Source organism: Sabethes cyaneus, chromosome 2 (assembly GCF_943734655.1).
Source record: "Sabethes cyaneus chromosome 2, idSabCyanKW18_F2, whole genome shotgun sequence".
NCBI lineage: Eukaryota > Metazoa > Arthropoda > Insecta > Diptera > Culicidae > Sabethes > Sabethes cyaneus.
The window spans coordinates 149764900-149780503 of NC_071354.1; the positions used below are offsets into that span (position 1 = coordinate 149764900).

General features: G+C 39.7%; 1 protein-coding gene across 2 annotated transcripts in view; it reads left to right on the forward strand.

Moving 5' to 3' along the window:
• LOC128738577 (phosphatase and actin regulator 4) overlaps positions 1–15604 on the forward strand; it is a 214853-nt gene that overhangs the window by 58942 nt on the left and 140307 nt on the right. The gene's annotated exons all lie outside the window — the stretch shown is intronic.

The window sequence follows — 15604 nt, forward strand, 5'->3', positions numbered from 1 at the left end:
ATAATAGATCAATTGTGGCATGGTGCTCCGTTTTCTTGAAACCACAGCTGCTCCACATTGTGGGCATTCAATTGTGGTACAAAAAAGTAGGTAATCGTGGCCCTGTAGAGGTCACTACTACCCGTTATTTCCTTGTTGAGCATCATTTTTGACGAAAAACAAATTAATGATTCCCCGCCGTCTCATAAAGCGCACCAAACAGGGACTTTTTAAGGATGCAACGGTATTTTGACAATGACAAAAGGTTGCTCTTTACTCAAAATGCTTTGCTTACTGAAAAATCACGTGTGAAATACTGCTTGCCAGATAAAAAAAGAAAGTTTATTGGATCGCGACTGATGAAGATGAAAAGTGGATTTCTTTCGAGAATCCTAAACGTCAAAGGTCTTGGATAAAGGCAGGGAAACAATCAACCTTGGTTACACGCTCTAAATGCTATGGAGGAAAGAGAATGCTTTTTGGTGGAATCAGAAATGTTTGATCTACTATGAGCTACTCAAACCTTAATAGTTAATAGTGAAAAATGACCAAAATTTTGAAAAGCTAATAAAGTGATTTTGCTGCATGATAATGCTCTATCACACACTGCAAAGCTGGTCAAGGAAACGATTAAGTCATTTGGTTGGGAAGTTCTTCCTATCGATTTTCCTTTGTTCCGACTATCACCTATTTGCATCGATGAGACACGCTATTGCTGAGCAGCACTTCAATTTATATGAATGTGTGGGAAAATGGTTAGCTGGTTGATTTATAAAGCGGAGCAGTTCTTTTGGCATGGCATCCACAAATTGCCAGAGATATGGACAACATTTATAGCCATGGCTCCAACAGGGCCAGGGAAGCCAACAGTCGTGCTCTTTTCTTTTCTTTTCTTATTGAACAGCGTAAACTGCCTGACCGCCAGTGTGCCTGACAGCGTAAGATAACGTATTTTTTCGTTTCTCTTTTTACCTCCAAATCGGCCACCCATAGTGAAAGGTTGTCGGTCCGACACAAGCAAAATGTTCGTTTGAGTCGGACAGCGTCCGACCGACTTCTTCTTTCCACATGTAGTGGTTATTTTTCTGTAGTATTGAATCATACGATAGCGCTGTAGCTTTTCGTTAGTGGGGTGACTGCCTGTTTTGTAGTCATTCGCTGCTCCAAACGTTATAAACGGTAAAGGAAACTTGATCAAAACCAAAATATAACAAAAGGTCAAAAAACGCATTCGTTCTACTGTAATATCGGAGGTATTACAGTTCATATTGCATCATAAAACGGACGGTGTAAATCTGAATGAGCAGTGATGTGGCCGCGGTTGAAAAAAGAAGGATCGGTTAAAGTCCTGTGTATAGCCATAGATGAAAAATATTTCGAACAAAATAGAATTTTTCATTATAATGCAATAAACGTATGTTTTCCCAAAAACAACGGTATACCTACCTATCAAAAATGTGTGTTTCGTGACTGAACACCGAGAAGCATGATGAGTTTTTCGAAGTGAACTGTGGTCTTTTTCTTGCAGCATAGCATCTAGGCCGGGGTGGCTGGTGCTGTATCAAGAATTTCTCTCCACTGTACACGGTCCTGCGCTACTCATCGTGAGTTCGTTAAGTGTTCCAACACACGCAAGTCTGATCAATCTTTCTAGCATGGTGGGCTTCTTTATTCTTGGTGGAGTTCTTGAGGAGAATAAGATTCACTGAACAATGATTCGGCATCCTTGCGATGTAGGCTTACCGATTATTGTCGCCTACTTGTCAGATGTACGATGGAAATCTCTCCAAGCAGTACCTGCAGCTCGTGGCACACACGCCTGCGTCACTCACCGCTTTCCGTTTGTACTCCTTGTGCTCTTGTTTGATTCGAAAGAACTCGAGAGTGCCCGCACCTAGTACATTACAAGCTCTAGGATAGCCTTGAGGTGCTGCGTTAGTTTGTTCGGAAGACTGCTCTCGTGCATTATCTGGCATAGCTGTTCGCGCTCAACAGTATCGCATGCTGCCCTGAAATTTTCGAAAATAAGGGCCCTATTCTATAAGTCACGTCGAGTATCACTTTATCACTTTGCTCGACTGGTCCACTTTTGGTATTATGCAAGTCACATACGACACGATTGTGTCGCGTAACTCGACTGAATCGACCGCTAAAAAGTTAGTGCTTCAATCGTCAGCAAATGACAAGCCAGCTTGTTTTATTTTGGTGGTGCATTGAGCTGTTATGCTGCCTGTTCTCCCCGCACTTGACACTCGACATTGAGTCGAGATGAGTTGCTCGACGTGACTTACAAATGATACGTGGAGAAGTTGATCTTCCGACATTTCTGTAGGATGGTCTTTGGTAGTTTCTTCTCCTTCGAGATCCCTGAATTTATCGAGTGAAGTGTCGTTGCTAATAGTTCCTTACCATTTTTGTAAAGCTCTGCTGGGAGTCGGTCCATTCCGGCGGCTGTGTCTTTAGCTGTCCGATATCTCGCAGGATCTTTTCGAGATTAAGAGTTATATTTTTTTTTGCTTTTATCGTTTGTACACACTCCAGGTCCAGGACCACCTCGTGCTCATTTGCGTTCAACTTTCTCTCTTCGTCCCCAAACATCAAGCTCCGCTGTATATTCTTTACGAGATTGGTTCATCTTCTCATAAAACTTGCACATGACATGTCAATAGTTTGGAATAGTTTTATTTCTTTATTTGGAATCCGGATATAAAGTAATAAGGGGTAATAAAGTGCGATTCAATAATTAATCAGTGCAGATTCCAAGTAAATTGACTACATCGACATTGGACAGCTTGAATTTATCGTAAACATTTGTTGTGCTCAAAGCCCGTCAAGCGCCTAGCGGGTCAAAAGTGCAATTCACGGACGGGGCAAATGTGCGATTCATGGGCATACCAAAATGCATATGTAATTATATTCCGGTTTAGGCACTGTATTACAGATACTAGAAATGGAAGATCTGCAGGATACTGTGTGCTCCACAGATGCTGGCCGAAGCAAAACAGTGTCATCCGCCGCTGTTAACTAAAAATAAACGTTTGGAAACCGAAAAAGGTGCAAATTGAGAATATTCCTTTTTGAAACTTATCTCGGATTGAAGATATTATATTATGGTTTTGTTAGCAACTGCTGTGCTAATTTCATTGATTTAAGCTTCGTACTTTTACCCCGCTAGTGGGATAAAAGTGCGATTCGGCACTTGATCAGAAAAATTAAGAATTTGTTTTGCATAACACGATTATCCCAAACAATTTATAGTAGAATGAGAAGATATTGAGTTATTGCATCAATATAAAATAAATTTTACTGTTGTGCTTCTTTATATCTCATGAAAATTGATGACAACTTCAAACTTCAACGTTTAAACGCCCCGCCTTACACTATCGGTCCTGTCCTTCATTCGCAGGATATTAAAAAATCACATATGACATAAGTTACATAAAATTTTAACGTATTTCTCGTGACTAACTGAAACTGGGGAAACCTCCTTGGTTGTTCTAGCTCTTCACGATCATTGTCCTCCTTCTGATGCTTTTTTTTCATCAAGCTCATTCCCCGCTCATCGATACTTGGCCAAATTTTCCCCTGTAGCCATGCTTAGATAGTTTTTCCAAGCTTTTTTTTCTCTCCATCGCTTAATATGGCGTTTCCCGTCAAGCCAGTCATTTCCTGCACTCGACGTTTCATCGCCTAGCACCGCGATTGTGGTGTAATTGACAGCCGAGCGTATCTTGCTTCATCCGTCTTCGAGAGTCGAAGCACCTAGCTCCATTGAGGATAGTAGGACTTCAGCCAGTAGGTGCACGTAGTTCTCGGTACCTTGTGGATTGTCCAATTGGCGAGCCTGGGAAGGCGGCTTTATCTTAAGGTGATATCCTCGATTGTTTTGATCGTGCACTGATACTAGTTAGGCAATGATCCAAGTGAATATCCTGACCGCGCATGGAGCATATATTGGTGATGTTCGAGAAAAACCGTCCATTGATGAGAGGTCGATTTGGTTCAATGTTCGTTGGTCAGTTTGGTGAAGTTAGGTCCGTTGGATCTCCAGTTGTGGATATTTTTGCGGGAAAAGTAAGTGCTTCTGATCATCAGACCTCGGGAAACTGTAAAACTGATGTGTTGGATTTGGTGAGGAATTTGCGATAGGTTTGACATGATGAGTTTAAGATCTGGAATGTCTATTGGTACATCCTCTAGCTCAGCGTTTCCCAAATGGGGGTGCGCGAACCCCCAGGGGTTCGTCAAAAATTTAGTTTGCTGTAGAATAGTATAGGCAATTCCGCCAGGGGGTTCGCGAACCAAAAAAGGTTGGGAACCGCTGCTCTAGCTGATCACCTTCCAATCCATCGCGCGATCTGGCATTCTGTCCATTACTATAAAAACTGCTTCCAGCTCGTTGGTCGCTCCAACGATCTAGTAAAATTGGGACTTGCCGCCACCGATCCTCCACACCTTCTCGCATTTGCGACAAATCTCCTGCAGTCTCAGGATTCCGAACTTTTGGTGTTCTAGCTGTTAGAGCAGCACCATGTCGCCACCCGCGAAACTCAATTATCTGCAGTTTCAGGTTTCAAGCCATTCAGGTTCCATTCCATGTCCTTATTTCATCTCCTTTGTGTACGCCGAATGTTCTAACTCGAATTTTCTTGATTGTTCGTAGTAAGGTAGGTTGCCTCGCTACCGAGTCTCGTGATGAGACTGCCGTCTTAGCTTCAGTGCCGAGACAACACGTTTCTTATTTTAGCCGTCGGATCAGACGTTATCGTGAGCCGCTCCTAACCTAGAGTAGAACTGCTCACTGGGTTGAGAAATTGTCAAGCCGTCTAGAATCGCCCCTGACTTGGGAACAGACGCTCAAGACTGACAGGATACCTTCCCTGTCCCTGTGGTTAACGACTTCAGTTTCCACCATGGTTGGTCACCCGATCTCCACTACGGTAGCTCGTATTCTGGTCGGTACCATCAGCAGGAAAGAAAAGCAGTTGTTGGAGCCTAGGAACCACTGTGGGGTCTTTTTTATACCGGCAGATGTGCGAGGTAGTGATGTTGCGCATTGTCCTGCCGTTCACCAACACCAAAGCGGGCGTTGTTCAAATTTGGGTCTGGTCATGATGAAAATGCCAATCAAACTAAATGCAAACTCTAAAAAGCAGCATGTAGACAAGATATGCACAAAATCGGGGCACTTAAATCTCGATTATGCTTTTTTTCTAGAATTGTTGTTGGAAATATGTCTTTCTAAGAACACTTGTTTGGTCGAAATTGGTTTGTATTATTGGGAATAAACCATTTCTTGTATATTTTTATTTGTTCACGACATTTCCCTTTTTGTTTGGATTAGGTCGTTTGTTTTTTAGCTCCAACCTCCTTAATTAATTAGTCCAAAACTATATATCATACTACTCCGCATTACTTTCGAATAATATTTAAGCTTGACACTATGATTAGGCATAACATGTTGGCTAATAACAAAACTTCACCAAATGCAGTACTTATACGCAACGTGATAGAGATGCGCTAATTGAATTAAATTAAGTGTCATCACCTTGAATTGCATTGAACGTCGCTCGATGCCTGCAATGCAGTCAACTAGAAGTAGTGCGATGTGCAGATGCAAAACACCTTCAGTATTCAGTGCACGCCCAGCAGAAGCTAACACATGGCACATCCGACAGTTGCCTCGCGAGCTTACCCGCGAGTGATGATGATGATGATAAACTGATGGGTGATGCGCCACCGTTTAAAAAGTATTATGTGCGGGTAACTTTTTTTTTTTATCAATGCATGCTTTTGCTGACATACGGGAGCGCCTGTAAGTTGCAACACTGTAGTATTTCTTCCTTTGTTTATAGTAGTTGCTTTAATTTTTATTTCGAGTTTTAAAACGCACTCAGAATCGAGTGAGAACTTGTAAACTTTTATCCCGCTTTCAAAACATAATAGAAACAAAATTTTGCACCTGGAGTGCAAATCTAATTTCATTAATTCTTGAATGTTTCTTACATTCACTTCATACACTTGTACGATAACATGCTTGCAATTTGATAAAGCATAGCAAACAGCCTTCAATTATTCGCTCTACACAAACCGAACAAACAACATACGAATTTATCATTCTATGCACCTACCAGCGCCTATCCTTGTTTTTGACTCTAATACGCCTGTAAAATGGTGATTGTATTTTTTTTTAAATAAAATATAGTGACTCATCGGTTTAATCATCTCGGCAACTGAGCTTAACATTCAAGTACTCATTTAGCATAACCTGTTTACGATATGTGTGTCTTTGGAGGATTTTTTCTTGTGGTTTAAGAATTTCTGCGATAGCGGCCTCTACGCGGATAACATCTCATGCAGTCAACAAAGCATTTTAATGATTACTAACAACTCGACTGTGTGACTTTATGGGACATCGGAATTTTCGGATGTTCTCTGACATCGATTAAAAAAAAGTTCATAACTCTTGTACCAGAATCGTAAAACCAATTTTTTTATGAATGTATAAACAAGTTTTCTCAAAAACTAAAAAAATATCATTTAAAAAAAGTTTTTTCCAAATTTTTCGACGTGGATGAAAATTTCGAAAAGTCAAAAAACTGTTTTACCTTATGAAAATTTTCAAAACAATTTTTTGTTGTTTTTAAAATTATAGTATTTTAATGATAAAAATTTTATGATAGCGTCAGATTACATAAAATAATACAAGGAAGTGAAGTACCTAGTTCTATTAACATCCTATTTGAACAGTAATTTCAGTTTTCAATCTATATAAAACAATTGCGAGGAGTAGTGACCCAATACCTAATAAACTCGAACTCGGTTTATGTCAGATATTTTCTCACAAGAAATAGGCTTCCACTTCACACACAGCATCGTGAAGCGTGCGTACAACGAACACCCACAATCCTGTCTCTGTCGCATAGTGGTCTAACCGGATCTCGATTGCAGTTATTACTCTAACCAATCTCTCCTGTCCATTAGTAACATCAATCCTAACGATAACAATGATTGGCATAACTGCCGCTCATTCGACCGTGAGCGCATACCGTCGCGTCGCCGTGATTCGATTGGGATGCATGAGGTAATCGGAGCCACCGCGCATCGGTTTCGTTATTTTGCAGCAGCGGTCATCATCACAGTGATGGTGATGGTGGTGTCATTGGCAGCTGGTTTCCGTTTTGCGAACTGTATGATGCCAGTAACCGCAGTAAATCAAATGTAGGCTCGGGTCAGTTCGGAAGGCATTTATAGGAGGTGCGGTACGCTCTTGACCACAAACGAATGAAAGTCGTTTGCTGGAAGCTTATTTCTGACTGCCATAAAAACTGTTCTTGAATCCGCATTTAAAGGCGTCGAAAGGTAACGAAAGGTCATAGTTTACACGGGTGTTGTGTGGTTGTCTTGTAGGCATTCATTTTTTCCATACGGTCACAACCGTTGAATGACATTTCGTAAATGCAAAAAAAACTCTGATGAGAGGCTGCTGTAGTTGTGGCTAGTATCGACACAGTGGAAACTACGTCTATTTTGCGTCTCCATTTCAAATTTCAATTGTTCATTCCTTCCTGTGTTCGTTTGCGGACAACGGTATCATCACCGCAATCGTCGATGTGAAGTAGCTGATTATTAACATAAATTGAGTCTATCTTTTTTGCTTTTGTTGAATAATCTACCTCCCGAGATGGAGAGTGCACGGTACATGTAGTAATTAAATTAACCACGGTTCGCCACATGACCCACGATGCAACGTGTCACGGTTGGCGTTTGAGGATAATATGAATAAGAAGGGCAAGGAAGCAGAATAATTAATTTCTGTGAACCGCCGCATTCAGCCAAAAATAGCTTTACACAGTTTTTATGTGACACGGTCTGTACAATTGTACACATATCCTTAAATTGCGTAAATCAAATTACCAATTCAACCACGAGAAAATACGAGAAAATCTCAAATTGACTTTCGAGTGGTTTCCAGTGATAAAACGAATGTTTTAAACAATTTTACATTGAATTTGTAGTGATTTTCCCGACTATTAAAACTATTCTGTATATGGTTCATCCTTCTACACTTTGAGCATAAAACAGTCTTAGGTTTAATTTGCTGATGCAAGCAAATTAAGTCCAGTTCGATTGCATTGTAATGGACGACGAAACCTACGTAAAGACAGGCTTCAAAGTTGAAACAGTTTCTTGTTTCTTGAGTTTTATACGACAAATGAATGGAGAAACGTAACAGATATTAACATTAACAACAACAATATTATAACAGAGACAAACAAACAGAAAATTTACTGTTTTGGCCGAATTTGCCATCATGGAACAATAGCCATGGAGCCAAAACCTGCAGGTTATGGTCAAGGACAATAAACTTCCCCACACATTAGAGCTTCGCCCAATCGAGAAATATTGGGCCATCATCAAGCGAACTCTGAAGCACTTAGCCACAGACTGGCAAGGCAAACTTTCGCATGAGTGACTTTTTTGTTAGCATACGACCTTCGTTAGTCTCCATCGGGTTGGCTGCCCGGTGTCCACTAAGTTTGCCGGTGTAAACAAAGCCATGGGTATAAACATCCTGTTGAGAACTTGACCCTTCTTTATCGACAGACTTCGCAGCTGGTTATTAGAGTACAGGACAATTACGGGGCTAGTGCAACAATCATACTGACTCTATAGCACCTCCCAGTCGAGATTCGAACATTGTTAGACCAGCATCGTACCCTGAAGCTAGGTATCAGCATCTTTGGCTCGAGCAGCACGTTCCTCACAATCATGTGGAAGATTTGTTCCTTGCCCATCTTGCCCGTATCATCATTTGCCTGATGAGGACGGGAAGGAAAACAGGAGGAATAGGAATAGTATACCCCGGGGGGGTATACTCATCATAAATAAGAGCCTATAGCTCAATACCGCGTTCGGTAAGAAACATCAAAATGCCTCGTAATTTTATTTTTTTTAAATCCGATTCATTTAAGACATACGATCCAAAAATCCTATGACGCAATTGTGCTACTGCAAGACAGTTGCAAATTACGGGATATGGTGTACCGTAGCCGGATTCACATAAATTACAATGAAACCGTAGCCATATGATAATTAAAACTGCAGCGACCAGTCAGTGGTCTGACAAGAATACTGCAATTTACCTTATAGAGTGTTGCAAAAGAAATTTCGCAACCTTTTCATAAGGTTTAACAATGAAACTTTTCGTTTGATGACAATTTTTTCCAATAACGTTCATGTTCAGATGAAAACCAAGATCGAATCTTTTATTTTATCCAACATGCCGCAATTGGTAAAGCAGCTTCCGGTCCGAAAACCAACTTTTCTGCTCCAGATCTTGCTAGTTCATCAGCCCATTCATTTTCGGTTATACCAGAATGGTCAGGAACCCAAACCAGATGAACGGCATTCAGAATGCTTAGTTCTTCTAATTTTGTGTGGTAGGAGTCATCGCCTGCCTGCCATCAACCGCGCGACCTTCGTACAACCATCGGCATAACAGACCACCTAGTCGGAAATTTTCCTTTCCATGTAGCCTGACATCCACTCCTCTCTAGGAGGTAAGTTACTTGAGAAAGTCCTATACGGACAAGTACGCATGAGCGTTACATCGCTAGGAGCAAGGATAAACTTGTCCTCAGTAACAATTTGCGACCACAATCGAATATGACCAGTGGAACCATCCATAGACTGTCAAAGGCCAACCGCATGTAGTCGATAAGTACATATCAGTGCCTCTTGCTTCAGGTGGAAGTGTAGAGGTTTAATATTGAATATAGCTTCCAGGGCGGCAGTAGGAGTTGTAGTAAATGCACCAGACATTACCATTAAACACATCCTTTGAAGATGGTTTAGCTTTGTCTGGACAGTCACAACTTTCACTCTCTGCCATCATACAAGACAACCATACGCCAGTATTGGTCTGACAACGACTGTGTTCAACCAGTGTATGTATTTGGGTTTAAGCCCCTAAGAGTTGGCAATTGCTCGTCTACATTGCCCAAAGGTCATGCACGCTTTTTTAATTCGAAAATCAATATTTGTGGATCAGTCAAGCTTGGAGTTGAGAATCAAACCCACGTACTTCACCTCGTCCACAACATCAACATCCGAATCGTAAAAGCGCAGAGCGAGAGCTGCATTGTTATTTCTACGTCTTGAAAATAAGACGATAGATGTTTTTCTCGGATTTACCGAAAGTGCAGTTTCTCGGCACCACGTTTCCAGGACGCGTAGTGGCTGTCGTATTAAGTCAAATAATGTGCACTTTCCAACTACTAGCTATGTTTGAGGTCCCTCAAGGCGGTCATCTTGGAAAAAACGCCGTTCTGTTCCATTTCAGTTTAGTGTATTTGATCATTTACACGGGAACGCCTCGTACTGAGCCTCGATGAGATGAGATGAAATGAGAAATCCTCTACACGTAGGTGCGCCTCAGATGTTTACGTGGTTGAGTCGGCAAAAACGCTTTTCCGAAGTCAATGAACACCAGCAGAAAACCCAAGTAACAATTCTAAGTTTTATTACGTTCCTTTAGTGGTTTTCTTGACCAATTTCATAAAACCGCTAATAAAACTACGAGCTCCACCAGAAATTTCTGATGACCGCTATAAAACTGCCCTCCGACTAAGTGGCCTACTCTTTAGAAGGTTTTCATAACCTCTTTAAGAATCAGGTTCTAAGCTCAAGTTGTCGCATTACGCTCTGCTGGAAGCAGCAATAAAACTAGTTAGGCTTTTGTTGCTTGACAGCTAAGGCCATAATTTAATAAAGGTTTTCGCTTTGGTAAAAAGCAAAATCCTTCCGCCAGCTTTGTTAACTTAAAAATACATCTGTGAGCAGAAAAGTTGAAGTTTTGCTGTCAGATCATCCTGATAGATTTGGTTTATAGCGACCATAAAAAATAACCTAATTTCATTGCAATTCACTGCATATCTACATAAATATTTTCAATAATTGATAAATTTTGAGCAATCTCCGTTCGTTTGCAGCATGTACACATTAAATTTTATCGTGCATATTGACATAATAGGTGGATCAAATCAACGCGCCATTGAAATTTTGCAATTTTCGAAAACTGGTTGTTTTAACAAAATAAATATATTCAGTTAGTCAATCTCAATTTTTAGCAAAATCATTTTAGTTGCTTCTTGTCGTGGAACCAGGAAAACCAATCGATAATAACTTTCTTCCAGCAATAAACTTTGCTTAACAAAATACTAGAAGATGGCAATATGGCCTCGCATAAAAAAACGATTTTAGTATTGAACTTTAGTATTTTTCATAATAGCAGTAATAAATAGCAGGTGTTACCGTTGTAGTAGCTCTGTAAAACTAACATATTTATTGCGGTTTGGCAAGCAACCGTGATAAGATCAATTTTCATTGGTGCGCCATTTTGTATTGCTACACCACACTTATGGTAAGTTTATAAAAGACGTGATGCCACCAACTAGTTTTATCGTGGTAACATAAGCAACCACAATAAATTTGCTTTATGAACAGTTTTATTATGGTTTTATAGCTAGCTATAAGCGTGTTTTGCTTCGTATCCTCTTGGCATTGCGTAATACCATAATAAAATAAGAAGTAATGATAAATACCGCATTAAAACTGTTCGGAGGTGGAATTCAACTCTGAACCTGATTAAATATTTCACTCAGCGAATTGAGTACAGTGTAGTTAGTTATAACAAATGATGCTATAATTTGATGCAATGAGAACATTGTGTTTTCCTATTTCCCTTTAGGCTTCGTACATAAATTACGTAACGCTTAGAGGGGAGGGAGGGGGGTCGAGCTTGCGTTACTTTTTGTTACATAGGGGGGAGGGGGAGTCATGAGAATAGTTACGTAACAAAATTATACCAAAAAGTTGCAGTTGACAAACGAGGATAGGATGTGTTGGAGGTGGAAAACAGTGAATCTGTTTATACTGATGAAAATTATGGTTTGTAGCTGAATGAGATAATCCTATTAAATTTCCAGTTACATATTACGGTTCAAGATCATTTCAGCGTAACATGGGCCGATGGCCGATTGTGGTTTTTAATATGAAGCTGAGTGAAGTTGAGTACCAGGGAGGGGGGGGGCGGAGTTTTGGTTAACGTTACGTAATTTAATGGGGGGGTTGTGCCAAGCGTTACTTAATGTTACATAGGGCAGGGAGGGGGTCCAAAAACCGGATTTTTTGCGTTACGTAATTTGTGTACCACGCCTTATAAAATAATTTACACATACTTGCATACCTCATCGATCACACATTATAAAAATTTGTACGAATAAGCCTTTGAAATTAGTTATGATAAAGTCGTTAACAGTACCACATGTGTTCATTTTCTGGAACCGAATCCTACACTCAAAAAAATCGGCATGTCAAGTTTACGTGAAAACATAGGTAATTCTCATCCATCACACTTTTCATGTAACATTTACGTGAATTGTTGGTAACTCGCACTCATACTAACCAGTTTACGTGCGATCCCGGTAAGTTTTATAAATTTTCCCATTAACTAGTACATGAAATTCACGTAAGTTGCTGTACAGAAGTTTACATGATTTTTCACGTGGATGCGACGTGTCGATTTTTTTGAGTGTACTTTGGTTATCTCCAGTCCGCCGCGCACTATGGGGGATTTCCATACAAGCAGGCGGACAAAAATATTTTCGAATTCTTTTTAGGATTTTTTATGTTTTCCTAGTTTGTATGATTAAAATATGTTTTTAGAGTACATTTGCAAACATTTGACGAACATATTTTGAAAAGGGTTTAACTTTTTACCTTTGTCATATGCGAAAAACTAATATATGATTTTGTAAAATCGCCGTTTTATGATCAATTTTCAACCGATTTTCGATCTGTTTTTTTGCATTAAGACTGCAAATCCTGTCTTCAAATGTATAAATGTTTTTTTATATTGGACAAGATGGCGGTCATAAAATGTTAAAAGTCCCTTATTCCTTAAAATTTCAAAATCGGCCTTTCGGCTCAAAAACCAAAACTCAAAAAAATTTGGTTTTATGTTGAAACTCATCAAAAAATCATAAAAGGAACTCAGAACAGAAGAAAAATTGCCGCACGGTAGAAGACCTGACTTTTTAGCAAAGCCCAAAGGGCCGAGTGTCATTCACTGTTTAACTCAGGTCGATGAGATCGACAAATGTCTGATTGTATGTATGTATGTATGTATGAATTTATATATATATACACGTATGAGTTTCTATATATGCGTTTAAGTAATCAATTGTCTACCAACGTTTTCTCGGAGATGGCGCAAACAAATGTCACACAATATATTTCATTTGCAAAATACTTTCGTCCCATATAAACTTTGTAAGATTCACCGAAATTGGTCCATAAGTTCAACATATCTAGAAGATAGATCTTAAAATAGGCCATAGGTCTAAGAACTCAGCCCACTCAATTGGATTGGAATTTTAAATTTTCGAAGACGTTTCTTCGATGAACTTAGCAGGAGGGGCGCATGTTTTCTTCATAGTTCCAATAATGTCGTAAGTAGGAAATCTCGATGGTGACTCCCTCTGAATTATTTCATATTGAAATTTGCTTAACCCAGTTTCTAAATATGATTACACTAAATGCTTCTTCTGTTGACATCATTTCACGTTGATCACGTTATCTGAGCGCGCGCGTTGTGTGTGTGTGTGTGTGTGTGTGTGTGTGTGTGTGTGTGTGTGTGTGTGTGTGTGTGTGTGTGTGTGTGTGTGTGTGTGTGTGTGTGTGTGTGTGTGTGTGTGTGTGTGTGTGTATGTGTGTGTGTGTGTGTGTGTGTGTGTGTGAGTGTGTGTGTGTGTGTGTGTGTGTGTGTGTGTGTGTGTGTGTGTGAGTGTGTGTGTGTGTGTGTGTGTGTGTGTGTGTGTGTGTGTATGGGTGTGTGTATGTGTGTGTGTATGTGTGTATGTGTGTATGTGTGTGTGTGTGTGTGTATGGGTGTGTGTATGTGTGTGTGTGTTATTCGCTAGAAATATATTTAGTCTTAAATCTCCCATAGTGACTAGAAATTTTCAAAACACTATATTTCGCAGAGTGGCGCATGGTGGCACGTAATTCTTTCATAATTTGGTAGTATATACCTGAGACTGAACACAGAATGTGGAATTGACCTGGAGATATCTGGAGAAAAAAAGTTCTCGTCTAACAAAGCAGAAAATTCTCTTATTTTCCCATGTTTTTCTTCTTCTCATTCTTTTTATGATTATTATTTTTACTCAAGCTGTCTAAACCATTTGTTTTTCGGAAAGCTCAATTCATTGCCTTTCTAATGATGTATAAAACATAAGATTTAACTTTGAAAATAGTGTTCAAAAATTGATTTGAAATCAAACGTGTTTTAATGGCAAAAAGCATACATGTCATATCGTTTTTCAACTTTGACAGCCTCTATCTCAGAAACATCCTATAGAGACTAGCTATTTTGAATTTTTCTTAATTGGAGTGTTTACTATCAATAGAAAAGTTCAATCAAAGGATTAGTGAAAGTCAGTTTTCTGATTTTTGTCCGCCTGATATCTCATAGTGCCGCGGTCGTTTCTTCGAAAGCGTGAAAAGTTAATCCACAGTGTCGTTGTCGTTGTTGCAAATAAATTGTCGAAGTCCGTTGGTTTACAGCGAAGTTTGCGCGTACAAAAACTTTTATAAAATTCAAGTAAAACCAAGTCGCTTTAGAATTGTAACTTGGGAAGAGTCTTGGAATTCGTTGATCTGCTCCAATATAATGCGGAGTGTTGTTGTCTACACATCTTATCTACACATGATCGACCAGCACGGAATCGGAATCACGGAGCACGTGATGCCATGCCAGTTACCACATTCAGTTAGGTCTCATTTTTTAGGGACTTTGACCAATATGCCCTGTATCCAATCCACCGGAAAAGTTGCGGTTTTTCATATATCATGTGGGCAGACAAATGTGGGTTAGCTTTGAGCATCTCGGTTGAAATGTAGTCTATCCCTGGCGCTCCGTTGGATATCATACTTTTGATCGTTGCTTCAATTTCATCCAGTGATGGCGCTTCAGAGTTGACACGATTAATGAGACAAACTACTGGTGCCATGCGCAGCTGGTTTTGCTGGTCTCTGACATTTGAATCTCGAAAAAATTGTTCAAAATGTTCACTCCATCGCTTAAACTGTTCTCTGCGATCAGTCAGTAACTATTGCCACATTGACCAAAACTTATTTGCGAAGGAATGTTAAATGTCTGAAAAAAAGGCTAGATAAGGTGGCAATTGTCACAATGAACCCCAAGAGATTTTTATAGAAACATTATGTAAGGAAGACATTCATTCATTGTTAAGCATATTAATGTTTTTCTATTCATTAGTACCGTCTCATTTCGAGAACCAATTTAGCAGTTTATTGTTGCGATTCTCAGAATCGAGTACACAAAACTCAACCTAGGCATTGCCAGATCAGGCTATTTATAATTTGGTTTCATTGAATCCAATTTGTGCGTTCAGCAAGAGGTTTAATTGAGTTTTGTTTGGCACATTTAAAAATGCCATCACCATCGCCATCAGCTAGCAGATCAAGTATTCCCAATCCTTCCTCGTGTGCCGAATAAAAACTGCAGACCGATTCATCTTTATAGCACATACTTGAT